Here is a 13,107-nt window from a genome sequence, read left to right on the forward strand (position 1 = left end):
TTGGCAGAAGTGTTACACTTTATTGTAAGAAACATATATATAAGCCATTAAATTATTATTTGCATCAGTAATATAATAATCATATGTGAGATGTCAGGAATTTCTTATATGTTAAATTGCTAAGTAATCCAGTCAAGAAGGTTCCCTCAGTCTTGCACCAAGGAAACCACTCTGAAACTCACCCAGGAGTCTGCTCCTGTAAGATACATCTTTCCTTTTTTTATCTGGAACAACTTTAAACATGGTTGTGCTGAATAAATATATAAAGAATTCTCATTTGCTGTAGATTTGGAATTTTGTAGAATATGGAAATAGTTTTTAATTGTCATTTAGATGTTTCTCAATATGGGGGAAAATCCTAATTTGTCTAGGGCTGGAATGGATTTCTCCCCTGGAGGACTAAGGCTTTTTTAATGAGTTGAGGGAGCAACAGTTTCTGCTAGAACAGGAACAAGTAAATGAATAATGCTGAGTTGAGCCCAGCCAGATCATGGATTATGTCAGTGACCTTTGCACAGCCAAGAGCTCCTCAGCCTGGGACACTTCTAGGCTTGGAGACAAGCAAAGCAGCTGCTGTCTTTGAAACAAGAGAGCAGGATAATTACAGATGTTGAGCAGCCTGTTATTTAAAGGCTTGCTAGATCAGATTTTATACATTGGCACCAGAAGATCATCTACCTACCCAATTTTAGGTAGAGTCCTTTGAGGTGAGGTGAAGGAAATGTAGTGACTCTGTTTTGAGTGCCAAACAAGGAATAAGTATGTTGTCTTCAAAATTGCTACATGTAGGTGCATTAAATGTTAGGTAGTAAATGGATTGGATGCTGATTACATCATACCATTCAGTGTGTTTTTGAAAGTATGGAAATTGGGCATTAAATCATGCTGAAGATAGAACTGAAAGTCTTCTTGAAGCCTCAGAGAAAGTTCATCTTTCCTGTAGACAATCCCAATGTGCTTTTTTCTCCCACTTTAGTAGAGAAGAGGATTCTAAATATATGTGTGAAATCTTTATTTTGCTCCATAAAAGATAGCTTATAGGGTAGAAGGTGTTTTGCATATAAATTTGCAGGTTTTGTGTGGGATTGAGATTTTCCTGGGAAGGTGTGTGGGTAACTGAAAGATGCTGTGTCAGCAGCATGCACTTGTCTGTGGATGCTGGAAGGGGAGCTTTCATTGGAAGTGGTATGTTAGAGTGTCTATCTGCAGTGCTCGTTAGATATTTGCTACACTGCCTGGAAAAGAGAGAAATTCCTTGGGAATAATTTTTCAAGGTTAGTAATTGCTACATTTTTTGCCTCATCTTTTTAAGGTTGGGTTTTTTGGTGGTTTTTTTGGAGACAAGGATATGTGGTGTGTTATAGTAGTTGAACTCCCATCTCATGACATTCACTGGATTTTCTAGATGCGTTTTTCCAGACGTTTTCTCACACACCACCCCCAAACCTTTGATTTAAATCTCATGCTGTCACCTGGGTGGGTGGGAGAGAGTATTTTTGACTGGTGGCTATTCTGTTGACCTGCCTCTAAGATAAGTGTGTACCACAAAATTGGTTCTGATGAAACATAACCATCTTTTCAGAGAGGCTTAGCTCAAAGGATGGCTTGGATGCTTGGCTCCTCTTGTGCAGTAAAATTGTGTCTGACATCTGTTTAATGCAACTACATGAGCTTAGAAGTGAAGGGCAAGCCTGAGGACCCAGGCTGATGGAAACCTGCTGCCAATGCAGTGTGTGTGCTCATGTAGTTTATTAATCTTGTCAGTTGTTATTACCTTTTTATCTGGATCCTGTTAACTTAAGATTTGTAAGTAACTCACGGAAAAGATATGATTTTGTTTTCTTTGCTCGGATATGAGAGGTCTGTTGGCATAAGTCTTCAAAGGCATTAAGTCAGTAGCATCATGGAAATTTGGCTATGTTTTGAGCACTTGAGCAGCTATAAAAATTAGACTAGGTTATTTTAACAGGCTATTGTTCCATAATCTCTCTCATCTTTCTTTCTACGTTTTTTTTTTTTTCTTTTTTCTTTTTATAACTTTCAAGTCATTTAAAGCTACTTAGCATTTATTCCAAGTTCAGTTAACGCTGTTACTTAGTCTGGAAGACTTTGCAATTTCAGCATTATATATCCACTAGATAAGTCAGCAGAACCCAGAAACACAATCCAAACAGTGGAGACCTTTGTATATGGAAGAGTACTACTCTGTAACAGAAAAATTCTCAAAGTTGTTTTTATTAGGGCAAAATGAAAGAATTAAATATGCTTATGCAATAGAGAACAAAACAGTAGAAAAAAATTTATTTGACCCTCTATTTCTTTTGTTGTTCTGATTTGGTTGCCCTTGACTGTTTTATTTCCTGTTGCATGATCTCTTTGCTGTGGACCTTTGGCAAGTGTTCTGCTGTCACTTATTCTTTACATTTCCTCTCTTGATCCTCCTGAAAGGAATAGACAGTTACATGTCCTAACACAAAGCTATGAACAGCACTCATTCATGCTCCCAGAAAGTTCTTCTCTGCAGAATCTCACTACATTCTTGCTGAGTGTCTTCACAATATTCCACCTGCAAAACTTCCATTCTCATCTTGATATCATTTTAGGGACAAAGTCTTTCCTTTATTTCTTACTATCAAAAATACTCTTTGCTTGTGTAATGTGGAAAATCATTTTATTACCACTTGCAATACTTGAAGATAATTTCTATTGTTTTGGGATTTGTTGCTGTTATATTTTGTGTCAATAATACATATTTTGTGTCATTATTCCCAGTCTTATACAACATAATATGTTACCTTTAGTTTCTTTTAGTTTTGTCTTCAAGGCTGTCTTAACAAGAGCATGGCATAAAGATTTCTTGATTTGTCGAGAATTTAAAAGTTAAAAATTAAGGATGGGGATTTTTTTTTTTTCATCTTCCACATGAGGGCTCTGTAAATGTAATGCTTTTCCCTGCACTCCATCTCCAGCTCAGCAGCATCAAGTGTCTCTTCACTGGGAGCTCCTGTCAAGGGTGACACTCAGGCTAGGAAATGAAGCCAATGGTCTCTCACCCACACTCTTAATTACTTGGATAGAAGCCTGAAAGATAGAAAATGAATTGGAGAAAACATGGATTTGATGTCCTGAAATAATTTGGAGTTGTAATTGGCTCTTAATGTCATATCTAAGCCCATGATACTCCATCCAAGGCTGTGCTTCCTGTATGCTGAATGCTTTCCAGACATGCTTAAAGAACTACAACTTGCCCCCTAAATATTGCTGTCTAAAGTCCCTTTCTCTGATTTAGAACTGGAAAATGCATTTTTTAGCAATGGGGAGATATTTTAAGCTGCACAGTTCATTTCAATCACTCTTCTTAGGGGTGGCAGTTGGTTGGTTTTAACCATAATCAGTAATGTATCACTAGTTTTTGCTTCACAATACTGTGTGATACAAGTGAACATTCTTACTAAACTGTAGTCAGACCATATTGCCATTCATAACACACATTTGAAATCCTCTAAATGTCTTTCATTTAGAACGATATTTAGAAAGGGCAAAAAGAATAAAACTATTTTCACATTTCTTGGGCTAAATTTTGAAGGAAGACTGTAGAAGGTGCAAAATTTGAGGAGCTTCTAAAAAATCTCACTGAATATATATTTCTACATTTAAAGCTAAACACTCTTAGAAAGTGTTGCCTTAGGTTGAAGTATTTTTGCAGCTATCACAACAGAAAGATGAATCTTGGTTTCAGATTTGATTCTGTACTGTTTCCATGCACAAGTCTTTGACTTCATTGACCCTTGTGTGCAAAAATACTTATTATTTCAAACATTAGAGGTTTCTGAAAAGAGCTGGAAGCTTTACTAAGAAAGTAGTTTCCCTTCATAAACAAATCTGATTAGTGCTGTTCTGTATTTATTACTGCCTGTGTTGTTATTCTCAGCACTGTAGCAGAGAGGGAGATGTGGAAAGTGCTGGCTAAAAGTGTCTTCATCATCCTCCTGAGAGATTTACTCATTCAATATCAAGGTGACTGATGTGTAATCTTTTATTTCTTTTGGATTTGTTTCTATTAACAGATTTGCAAGGACCAGCAGCAGTGAGAAATGGCTTCTCCATATTTTGATAGTCCACTGGTGTCATGCAACCTAATTGACTCATTTAAGTATAAGCCCTGGAATTTGCTGATTATGATGCACAGCTTTTCCTGAATTTCTCATTTCATTGAAATTTTCAGTCTTTTTCATAGCATTTATTAATGATATTCTGTTATTTTTTTAAAACTTGTTTTTCCTTAAATCCACAGGGAATGTCTGTTTGTGTGGTGACAAAGATAAATACGATAATCTTCTGTAAGAGATCCTTTGAGAAATTTATTTTAAATATTATGTGGTAAATTGCATTCTTACACCTTTAAAAATCTCAGATGAAGTCAGCAGGAGCTTTTGTGGGCACTCATAGCTAGTTTTTATGCAGTCAACCTGCAAATGAGAGTAGTGTAATTGTGCCAGGCTGGAGCACAAGCATGAATTACACAGGCTGTCTGGAAAGCTGGGTGAATAATGGGCCAGCTAGCCTGAGCTAACCTCTGTGCTGCTTTGGCTGCACTTTGTCAGAACTCAAGTTAGCTGAAGTGAAAGCTGACCCTGGCAGGCTGACACACACTGTGGTCTCACTGTGTGCTCACACCTTTAAGTGCAGTAAAAACCCATCTTTACAACAGCTTACTGCAGCTGATACACGTTTCTCTACCAGATTTGTTATGAAAAAAAGCAGCTGATTCAGGAAATCTTGACAACAAAATTCCTGCTCATTCTGTCAGGGATGGGATATCCCCACAAATATGAAAATTGGTCATTTCTGCATCTCTTTAGAAGGGTGGTGTATGAAGGAAAACTCTATATTGCAGTGGTGGTCAGGAAGGGATCTGGTTATGTTCAACTTTTTCCTTACTAAGCCAATGGAACTGAAAAAAATACATTTCTATGGCCTTGTGGTTGCTAAGGCAAACAGCTCAGAATAGTGGGTTTCAGTCTGACAAACTAAAATCATATTAATTGGGGTATTTTCACAGTTAAATGTTCAGGAACTTGGTACGAACTCTGCTGTGTGTCTTTGTTACTCAAAACAGGGCAATTGCTTTAGTCCAAGTGAAGACATCCAGTTGTTGATTGGTTACAACGTGAGGATTGATGGCTTGTTTATCCAAATGTTACAAATTCTCTGGTTTTCAGTTTTCCTTTTGCAGTAGCTATTGCCTCTGCTATATAAATGTGGTTACCAAAATGTGGTAACTATATAAATGAGGGAGAGAGCCTGTGGTGATACTGATGCAAAATATGCAAACAACTTTGGCTAAACATAGCTTTACCATAGTTTTGTTATATAAATGTCAACTTAAAATTAAATGTTATGGAAACATTTCTTTTATCTTTATGGACTCTAGCAGCTGCACAGTTTTCTCAAGTACAGTTTACATTTATGATGTTGTTTAAATCTATCCCATACATTCAACATGCACAGAAGAATTTTTTAAAAGCAAGCTGTTTGCATTTGTGCAGTAATTACCCAAGGTCCAGCTTTAGTCTTTAGCAAGACAAGTTTCTGCTGACTCTAGGGGGACCAGGAGTCACTGAAGCTGTGAGCAGCAGTTTGATTTTTCCAGAGATTAATGAGCTGAAGACGTTTTATATGTGTTTGTTGCAGGACTGTGGTGTCCTGGGGTGCATTAGGAAGAGCATTGCCAGCAGGTCGGGTGAGGTAAACCTGCCCATCTGCTCAGCCCTGGTGAGCCAAATCTGGAGTTCTGTGTCCGGTTTGGGGCTACTCAGGACACAGGAGATAGGGAGCTCCTGGAGCAGGTCGAGCAGAGGACTGTGAAGGGATTGGAGCATCTCTCTTATGAGAAAGGCTGAGAGCTGAGCCTGCTCAGCCTTGAGAAGAGTTGCCTGAGAGGGGCCCTCATCATGTCTCCCAGCATCTGAAGGGAGGGGGCCAAGAGGATGTTGCCAAGAGGCAATGGGAGAGAGCTGATGCACAGGCAGTGCCACCTGAATATGAACAAGAAATGCTTTATTGTGTGGGTGACTGACACCAGAGCAGATCTCCCAGGAACTTTGTGGAATCTCCCTCACTGGGGATATTTAAGAACTCTCTGACATTCCCCTGTGCCATGTGCTCTGGCATGACCCTGAGGTCCCAGTGAGGTGGGACCAGATGACCCACTGTGGTCCCTTCCAACTTGACCCATTCTGTGATTCTGTGACCCACACTGTATCATTATTTTGCAAATCATGGACAGATTTCACAATATATTTGCCAATTAGAGGAGTTTTTTTCCCCTTGGCTATTTTGTAATGTAATTCCAAATATTGCATTTAAGACTCATTTTTCCTCCATACGTCTGATGTGAGACTTATCTAGAAACTGCAAGAACAAAAAAAGGACAGTTTTAAAATTAATTTGTGTGGTCCCAACCAGCTCCTCTGTATCAGGCAGGTTACAAACATATTTTGAAATAGCAGTGTCTCTTTATGTAACAATATGCTATTGTCCTGTGGTGCAAAGCAGAAATGTTAGGTACTGTACATGCAGTTAAAGCATTTGAGTGGTTCAGCCTCATAGTGTAGCTTCTCCACAGAACAGATCTGGTCATGAAGTTACAGAAGCTGGCAGATGGAGATTATTCCAGACATGTCACCTCACTGTGAGTCATGGAAAATAGACACCAGCATTCATTAATGCTGCAAACCTGCTTGGCCTGACATGGGCTGGGTTCAGTGGTCATTGGATTAGAATTTGGAAATCAGAGCTCACTTCTGTTTGTGACTTCTCTAGTTCCTGAAAAATTATTTTTTCTGTAGCAACACATAATAAGGATTTAAAAAGTCAAGATGCAAGCAGAATAAATTAGCAGGAATGGTGATTGGCAGGCACTCAGAATGCCACATGGAGGTGGCAACAGGGCAGGGTCCAAGGAGTAGGTTCAGGTGAAAAAATGAAAATATGCGTCTTCACAGAGCTGTTTCTTAGATTTTGTACATCATTCACAGTTTTTATGCATGCTAAAAGCATGCAGTTTCCAGAACTGAGATTAGACAACCTGATAGCAGCAGTCAGTTCAGATGTGCAGTCAGGTTCAGGAAGCCCCTGAGCCACAGCTTGGCTCCCCACAGCCTTCCTTTCACATCTGCTGCCAGCCACTGCAGGGCTGGGCAGGCTTTGGTCTGTGGTTGTTCAGACAGTGAAATGGCAAAGAACTTCATAACAAACTTTATTCCATGAAAAAGCAGGCTCATATGGACTCGAATTACCAAGTTGACTTTTCTTTTTTAAATTCTGGAAAAATCAAATTATTTAGAGAAACTTTCAAGTGTTTCATTTAGCTGTCACCTGATCCACATTCAGGCAGCCACAGACTTCCTGAGGCAACTGGCAAAAGCAGCTGGGTGGGAGGGTTTGGAGGTTTTCTTTTGGTCTGTGAAGAAAAAAATCAATCAAAGAATTTTGGTTTCCCTCTCCCCTTTCCTCTGAAGCAAAAAGCTGCATTTTACTTCTTGTTAAGTGCTAGAGATCAAATCTAGATTTAAGGAAAGGTCTTCCTGCAGATCAGTTGTCAGGGAGTCAGTAGGCATTTTCACTTTTCTCTGCAGTCAGGCCAAGGTCTGCCTGCATAGTCCTTTCCACAGGGTGCAGCTTCAGGGTCTTGTGGATGGGCTGTGCTCTTCCCATGTCCCAAAGACATGGAAAAGTTCAGCCTCATGAAGTGCTGCAGTCACTAGCAGTCTTCAGAAGCCTGGCTAAGTGAACTCCTGGTCATACTCAGTCATAAGCTTCAAGAATCATGTGAATATTCCTTTTTTTAAATTTATTCTCCCTGATGGTCTACATTAGTGCAAAAGCCTTCCAGCCCCCCTGGTTGTGCTTGCATTACAGCACTGGTTGAAGTAGACTTTTTGTCTTCAAACAGATCCTGTAGGATTCTCATTACAAATCCTCCTTCTTCCCATAAACTCAAGAAAGATGATAAGGTAGGCAGGTGTAGATGTGACCTGCTGGGTTGTGGCCACACATTGTGGAAAGACATCATGTACCTAAAGAGATGCTAAATACATTTCCACATGAACCTGTTCCTGGGCATTTAATCACTGCATTGAGGCTCAAAAGGGCCCCACAGGCAAAGGAATACTCCTAAGTATGGCAGCTCAAAACAGCTGCTCAGGGCTTCTGTGTCTGAAGATACCAGCTAATTGCTGGAAAATCTTTCAGTGCTGGTAAAGAAATAGTAATTTATATAATAAATATACCATAAACAATCATCCTTTTTTACTTCATTGGCACTGGTTTGGTGATATTTCTTGCCTTTTCAGTAAGTTAAAACTCTCTGACCAGATAAAAGGAATATGAACAAGTAAGTCAAGTTATAGCAAAGTAAACCCACGTCTATCATCATAGTAAAAACAGTGGTTTAACTTTGTTCCTGCCTGGCTTGCAAGAAAAATAACCAGCAAAATAACAGGAAAGTAAGTACTAAGAATAGAAATGCAGGTAATGAGAACACTTCAGAGAACTGTGAAGTTATTTTGTGTTCAGGGGCCTTGATATTGAGACTAGATAATCTTTAGTGTGCCTTTTAACCCAAACCATTCTATATTTCTGTGATTCTGTGATTAATGTTAGGTTTACAACTAGAAGAAGCAAACTCAGTGAGGTTCTTGAGGTAAGGAGGAATAGCTATGAGAGAATAGCACCAGAAGGATGAAAATGCAGACTATTCCATCATCCCAGCTCAGGAAATCAATTTCTTCTTAACTTAGATTGAGTGATGCAGTTTGGTGAGCTGGGAAAAAAAATAACAAAACTTTTTGATGATTAGACTTTGAGGAGTAATGTGATGCTCAGTGTTTCTTTTGCAAGAGTTGGAACTACATGTTAAGAAAGAAAATGTAACTGTGCAGGCAGTCAGGTGTTGTACCAGGCTGCCCAGAGAGGTCACAGCCTCCTTCCCTGCACTCACCACTCGACTGGACACGACCTTGAGCAAGCTGATGTAATTGAACTTGCTTTCTACAAGATAACTGCTGGAGGTCCCTTCCAGCCAGCACAGGATTGTGATTTTTAGGAACTTCCTTTGCAAAAGAAGCCAGTGTAACTTGAGTTTCATGAGAGATTTATATGCTCATTCTAACAGACAGGTTCTTGGTTATTTATTTGCCTGTGATTGTCTGAGTTGGGTGATGCTCTGGGCATACTAAAAAACTATTTATTTCATACAGTTTTGTAGAAAGGTTTGACTAAATGATCTTCTGTTGCTTTGTTATACCAGTTGATTGGGTTACTTTTTGAACTGTGTGCTCTCATATGAATGGATGGATACTGTTACATGATTTTTCAGTTAAATCAAGACACCAGTACTGTTAAACATTCATTCTGTAAAGCTAGGTAAATAAATGTTCATAATGGATCACAAAATATAGGAAAAGAGCAGAACTTGTTTTTTTACACATAAACAGGTAAAATATTTTCAGCTCACCATGAATCCACTCTTCCTCTTGTCAGGCTTGCTTAGCAGACAGGCAGACATGTATCTCAGCTGGAAGGAGAAGAACAGTGCTCTCACTACAAGGAGGTGCAGTCAGCTGGTGTACCTCAACTAGGAACGATTCCTGGAAGTGCTCTGTGTGGGCACCATACAGCTTCAATCACTCCTAGCTTAGGAAGGACCAATTCTCAATTCTACCTAACTTCTCCTGTGCACTTGAATTAATATTTTAAAGACAGTTAAGCATTTAGACTCTCAGAGACTCATAATTTGCAAAAGCTCTCATTGCCTACCCTGCACTGATTTTTAATGTGAATCTTTATGAATTGCAGGAGGCAAAATTGACATGTATCTCAGCTTCACATTGTTTATATAGGAAAACAAGTTCTAGGAAGTTACAATCCCATTTACTAGTATGGTCCATGCAACTACTGAAGGCCACTACTTTGTATATTGAAGCTTCAAGAAACTGATTCCAGCTGTGTGATTAGCAAAGGGATCTCCAGGGCTTCTTCTCCAGCATTGGAAGTATGCAGTGTTCAGCAGTACATGCTCAGCCATCCCTGATCAAACTGTGCACATGGAATCACAGGATCATAGAATGGTTTGGGTTGGAACTGACCTCATTGAGTCCAGTGCACCTGCTGCAGGCTGGGACACCTGCAACTAGGTCAGATTTCTCAAAGCCCCATTCAGCTTGGCCTTAAATACTTAGATAAGTGCTTACAGAATCATCCTGTGTGAAAGGAAACTTATCTGCTAAAGTAAAATTCATGTAAGACTATCTCTGTGCCTGCAATATGTCTGATAAATGCAGACTTGTTTCACACAAATTTCTGAGCAAAACAATTTTGGCAAAGAGTGAAAGCCACTGTAAGGTAAAATGCTGGAAAGTAAAAGCACCCTCATGTGTTTTTTCAAAGGCAAGCAGCAGCTTTAATGTGTTCAAGATCAAAGGGCAAGTTTCTCCCCATATGGAAAATAAGTGATCGCTGTGTATTTAACATTCTGCATAAGCGCAACAGTTGTTCCAGAACCCTTGCAACTCAGCATTTAATGAAATAACTCATGACTGAAACAGGAGCATTACTGCTGGGAGGCAGAGGTGTGAGCACCCAGCCAGCCCCCCCAGCAGAGGCAGGTCCTGCAGTGGGCACACGAGGTGCTGCCTTCCACGCTGCAGTCACTGCTGCTGCGCTCTGCAGCCCCTGCAGGGACTGCGGAATGTCTTGTTTGGAGCAGGGAGAAATTGTGTTACACTCTTTCCAGCTGGAGTGATTATATGAGATAAAAGACCCTGAAAGATAGAGGAAATGAGTCACATCATTGGGCTTTGACTATGGAGTCAGACAGAATAAAGGCTTATTGTGAAAAGTAAGTGTTACATCTTGCTTTAGGTCTCAAGACCTGAACAGCACTACAAGAAGTTTTCTGTTCTCAATGTAGTGTGTGATACAAAGCCATAAGCTGTTTGTTGTACCCTCTCCAGCAAGACCTAGTGCTTGACAAAATATGTTTCTGCTCTTTTCAACACAAAGAAACTTAATGAGGAGATAGGTGAACATGGCACTGCCCCCTCAGTTTTGAGATTTTGTATTGCTTTCCTGTCAATATTACATGGATGAGCATAGAGAAAAGGGTTGCTGTAAGTTAAACTCAGGAAATTTACATTTTCATTTGAACATTTCGAGTTGGGATTCTTCTTTTGCAATCTCACATGCTTCTGCCATCAGATTCTGGTCTGTTAGTACTGCTGCCTAACAACAAGAAAGGGCACTTCAGATTCCAGAAAGTGCAGGACTTATTTAGATTAAGGAAGACAAGACTAATGGTGTGGTATGAAACTGAACACCCTCAAGCTAAAGTGCCTTGATTGATTCTTAGAAGTAAGTTTAATACTAACAGTGCATTATGTTAGAAAAATATTCTGTGTTCCATTTATATCCTTGTTTACTACTGGGAGAAAATGATAGGAAATTAACAGGATTTTCTCTGCTCTGGTGATATTTATGAGTCAGCTCATAATTCCCAACACAAGCCATGCTTCCACTGAAGTCAACTATAAGGTTTGAACAAAAACCAAAACCCAGCTATTAGTTACTAGGAGTAAATAAAGTTAGAAAAAGAAGACCTAGATCTTGGTACATTGAAGAAATTTTTAAAAATACTAATTCTTTATAACATTATGGCATTTTTCTGCCAAGTTTCATGAGCCCTGACATTTGTGGCTGCTTAGATTTCTGTTGTAGCTGAGGGACATTGGAGCTATCAAGTAGTCTGGACTTGTAAATACTGTTATGCTTACCATTTTTTTTTAAATTACATCATTAATATATGGGTGTTTTTCAGGACAGACTTGCTCTTGCCTCCTCATTCTCCTTTTTAACACTCCACAATGGAGTGCTCAAAAATATTCTTCTGTATTTCAGTGTATTAAATATGATAAATCATTCCTGTCTTAATCAGCTTGCTGAATTGAAGCATCATAAAGTGATCAGCTTAATTAGTATCTCTGATTTTTTATTACTTTGTACCATTCCTCCCATAGCCACAACAGGCTAATATAATGATGTGGGACAACATACCTCAAAGCTCTGATGTTTCCACTCAATTTTTTTTTATTATTTAAAAAGAAATATATTTTTAAGTATGCTTTATTTTCTTATCTACTATTCTGGTTAACATGTGAGATAACTGCATTTAATGACAGCAAATAAATTGGAATCCCATATAAAGCCAAATATACCATAGATTCTTCATCTATATAATGGACTTGAGCATTACTGCCAGAACAACTGTGTTGTTTTGCAGCCTGGAAAGTTATTTTTGGAGAATTTTGGGCATTTCTTTGTCCATTGTGGATACTTCTTTGTTCACATGTCTGGAAGGATAAAAAAAAATGTAGAAGTAGCCAAGGGTTGCTAAAATGCCTTCTTGAGATATATGGTTAAAAGAAATTCCATTTGCTCATGTACTACAGTACAGTATATTTGTATGACAGCATCTGAGTGTCTTTTCCCCTGAAAAACTCCCTTATTGTCAATGTTGCTGACTATATATCAAAGAAAAACAAATGTAAAACGGAAGCAAAATCCAGTATATAATATACTACAGGAGATAAATGAGAGAAATTCAGAAATTGATTTTTGTTCCAGAACTCTTCAATAGGAAAAAGTATTTTAGGTGAAAATGTACAACTGACTCGAGTGCTTCCCACAGTATCAACCTCTCATAATAAAGTTGGGCTAATGGTCTTAATCCCAAGTTTTTATTAAAATATGTCAGTCAGACACCTGAATTTGAATGATTACTTTATCAATAGATTTTTTCCCCATCTTTACCTTGGATTAAAGATGTAAAACCATACTGAAATCACAGAATCAAAGAAGTTGAGTTGGGAGGTGCCCACAGGGATTATCAAACTCCAACGCCTGGTCCTGCACAGGACAGCCTCAAGAATCACACCATGTGCCTGAGAGCATTGTCCAAATGCTTCTAGAACTCTGGCAGGCTTGGGGCTGTGATATATCCTCAGGATGTGAAATATCCTTGCTGTGAATTACAGCTCATTTGCTAAA

At 38.9% G+C, this 13,107-nt stretch overlaps 1 protein-coding gene across 3 annotated transcripts in view; it reads left to right on the forward strand.

Annotated features, from left to right (window-relative positions):
- The window catches only part of KCNQ5 (potassium voltage-gated channel subfamily Q member 5), a 274,933-nt gene that overhangs the window by 166,869 nt on the left and 94,957 nt on the right, over nt 1-13,107 (forward strand). The window lies entirely within an intron of this gene.

This window comes from Oenanthe melanoleuca, chromosome 3, assembly GCF_029582105.1.
Source record: "Oenanthe melanoleuca isolate GR-GAL-2019-014 chromosome 3, OMel1.0, whole genome shotgun sequence".
Taxonomy (NCBI): Eukaryota; Metazoa; Chordata; class Aves; order Passeriformes; family Muscicapidae; genus Oenanthe; species Oenanthe melanoleuca.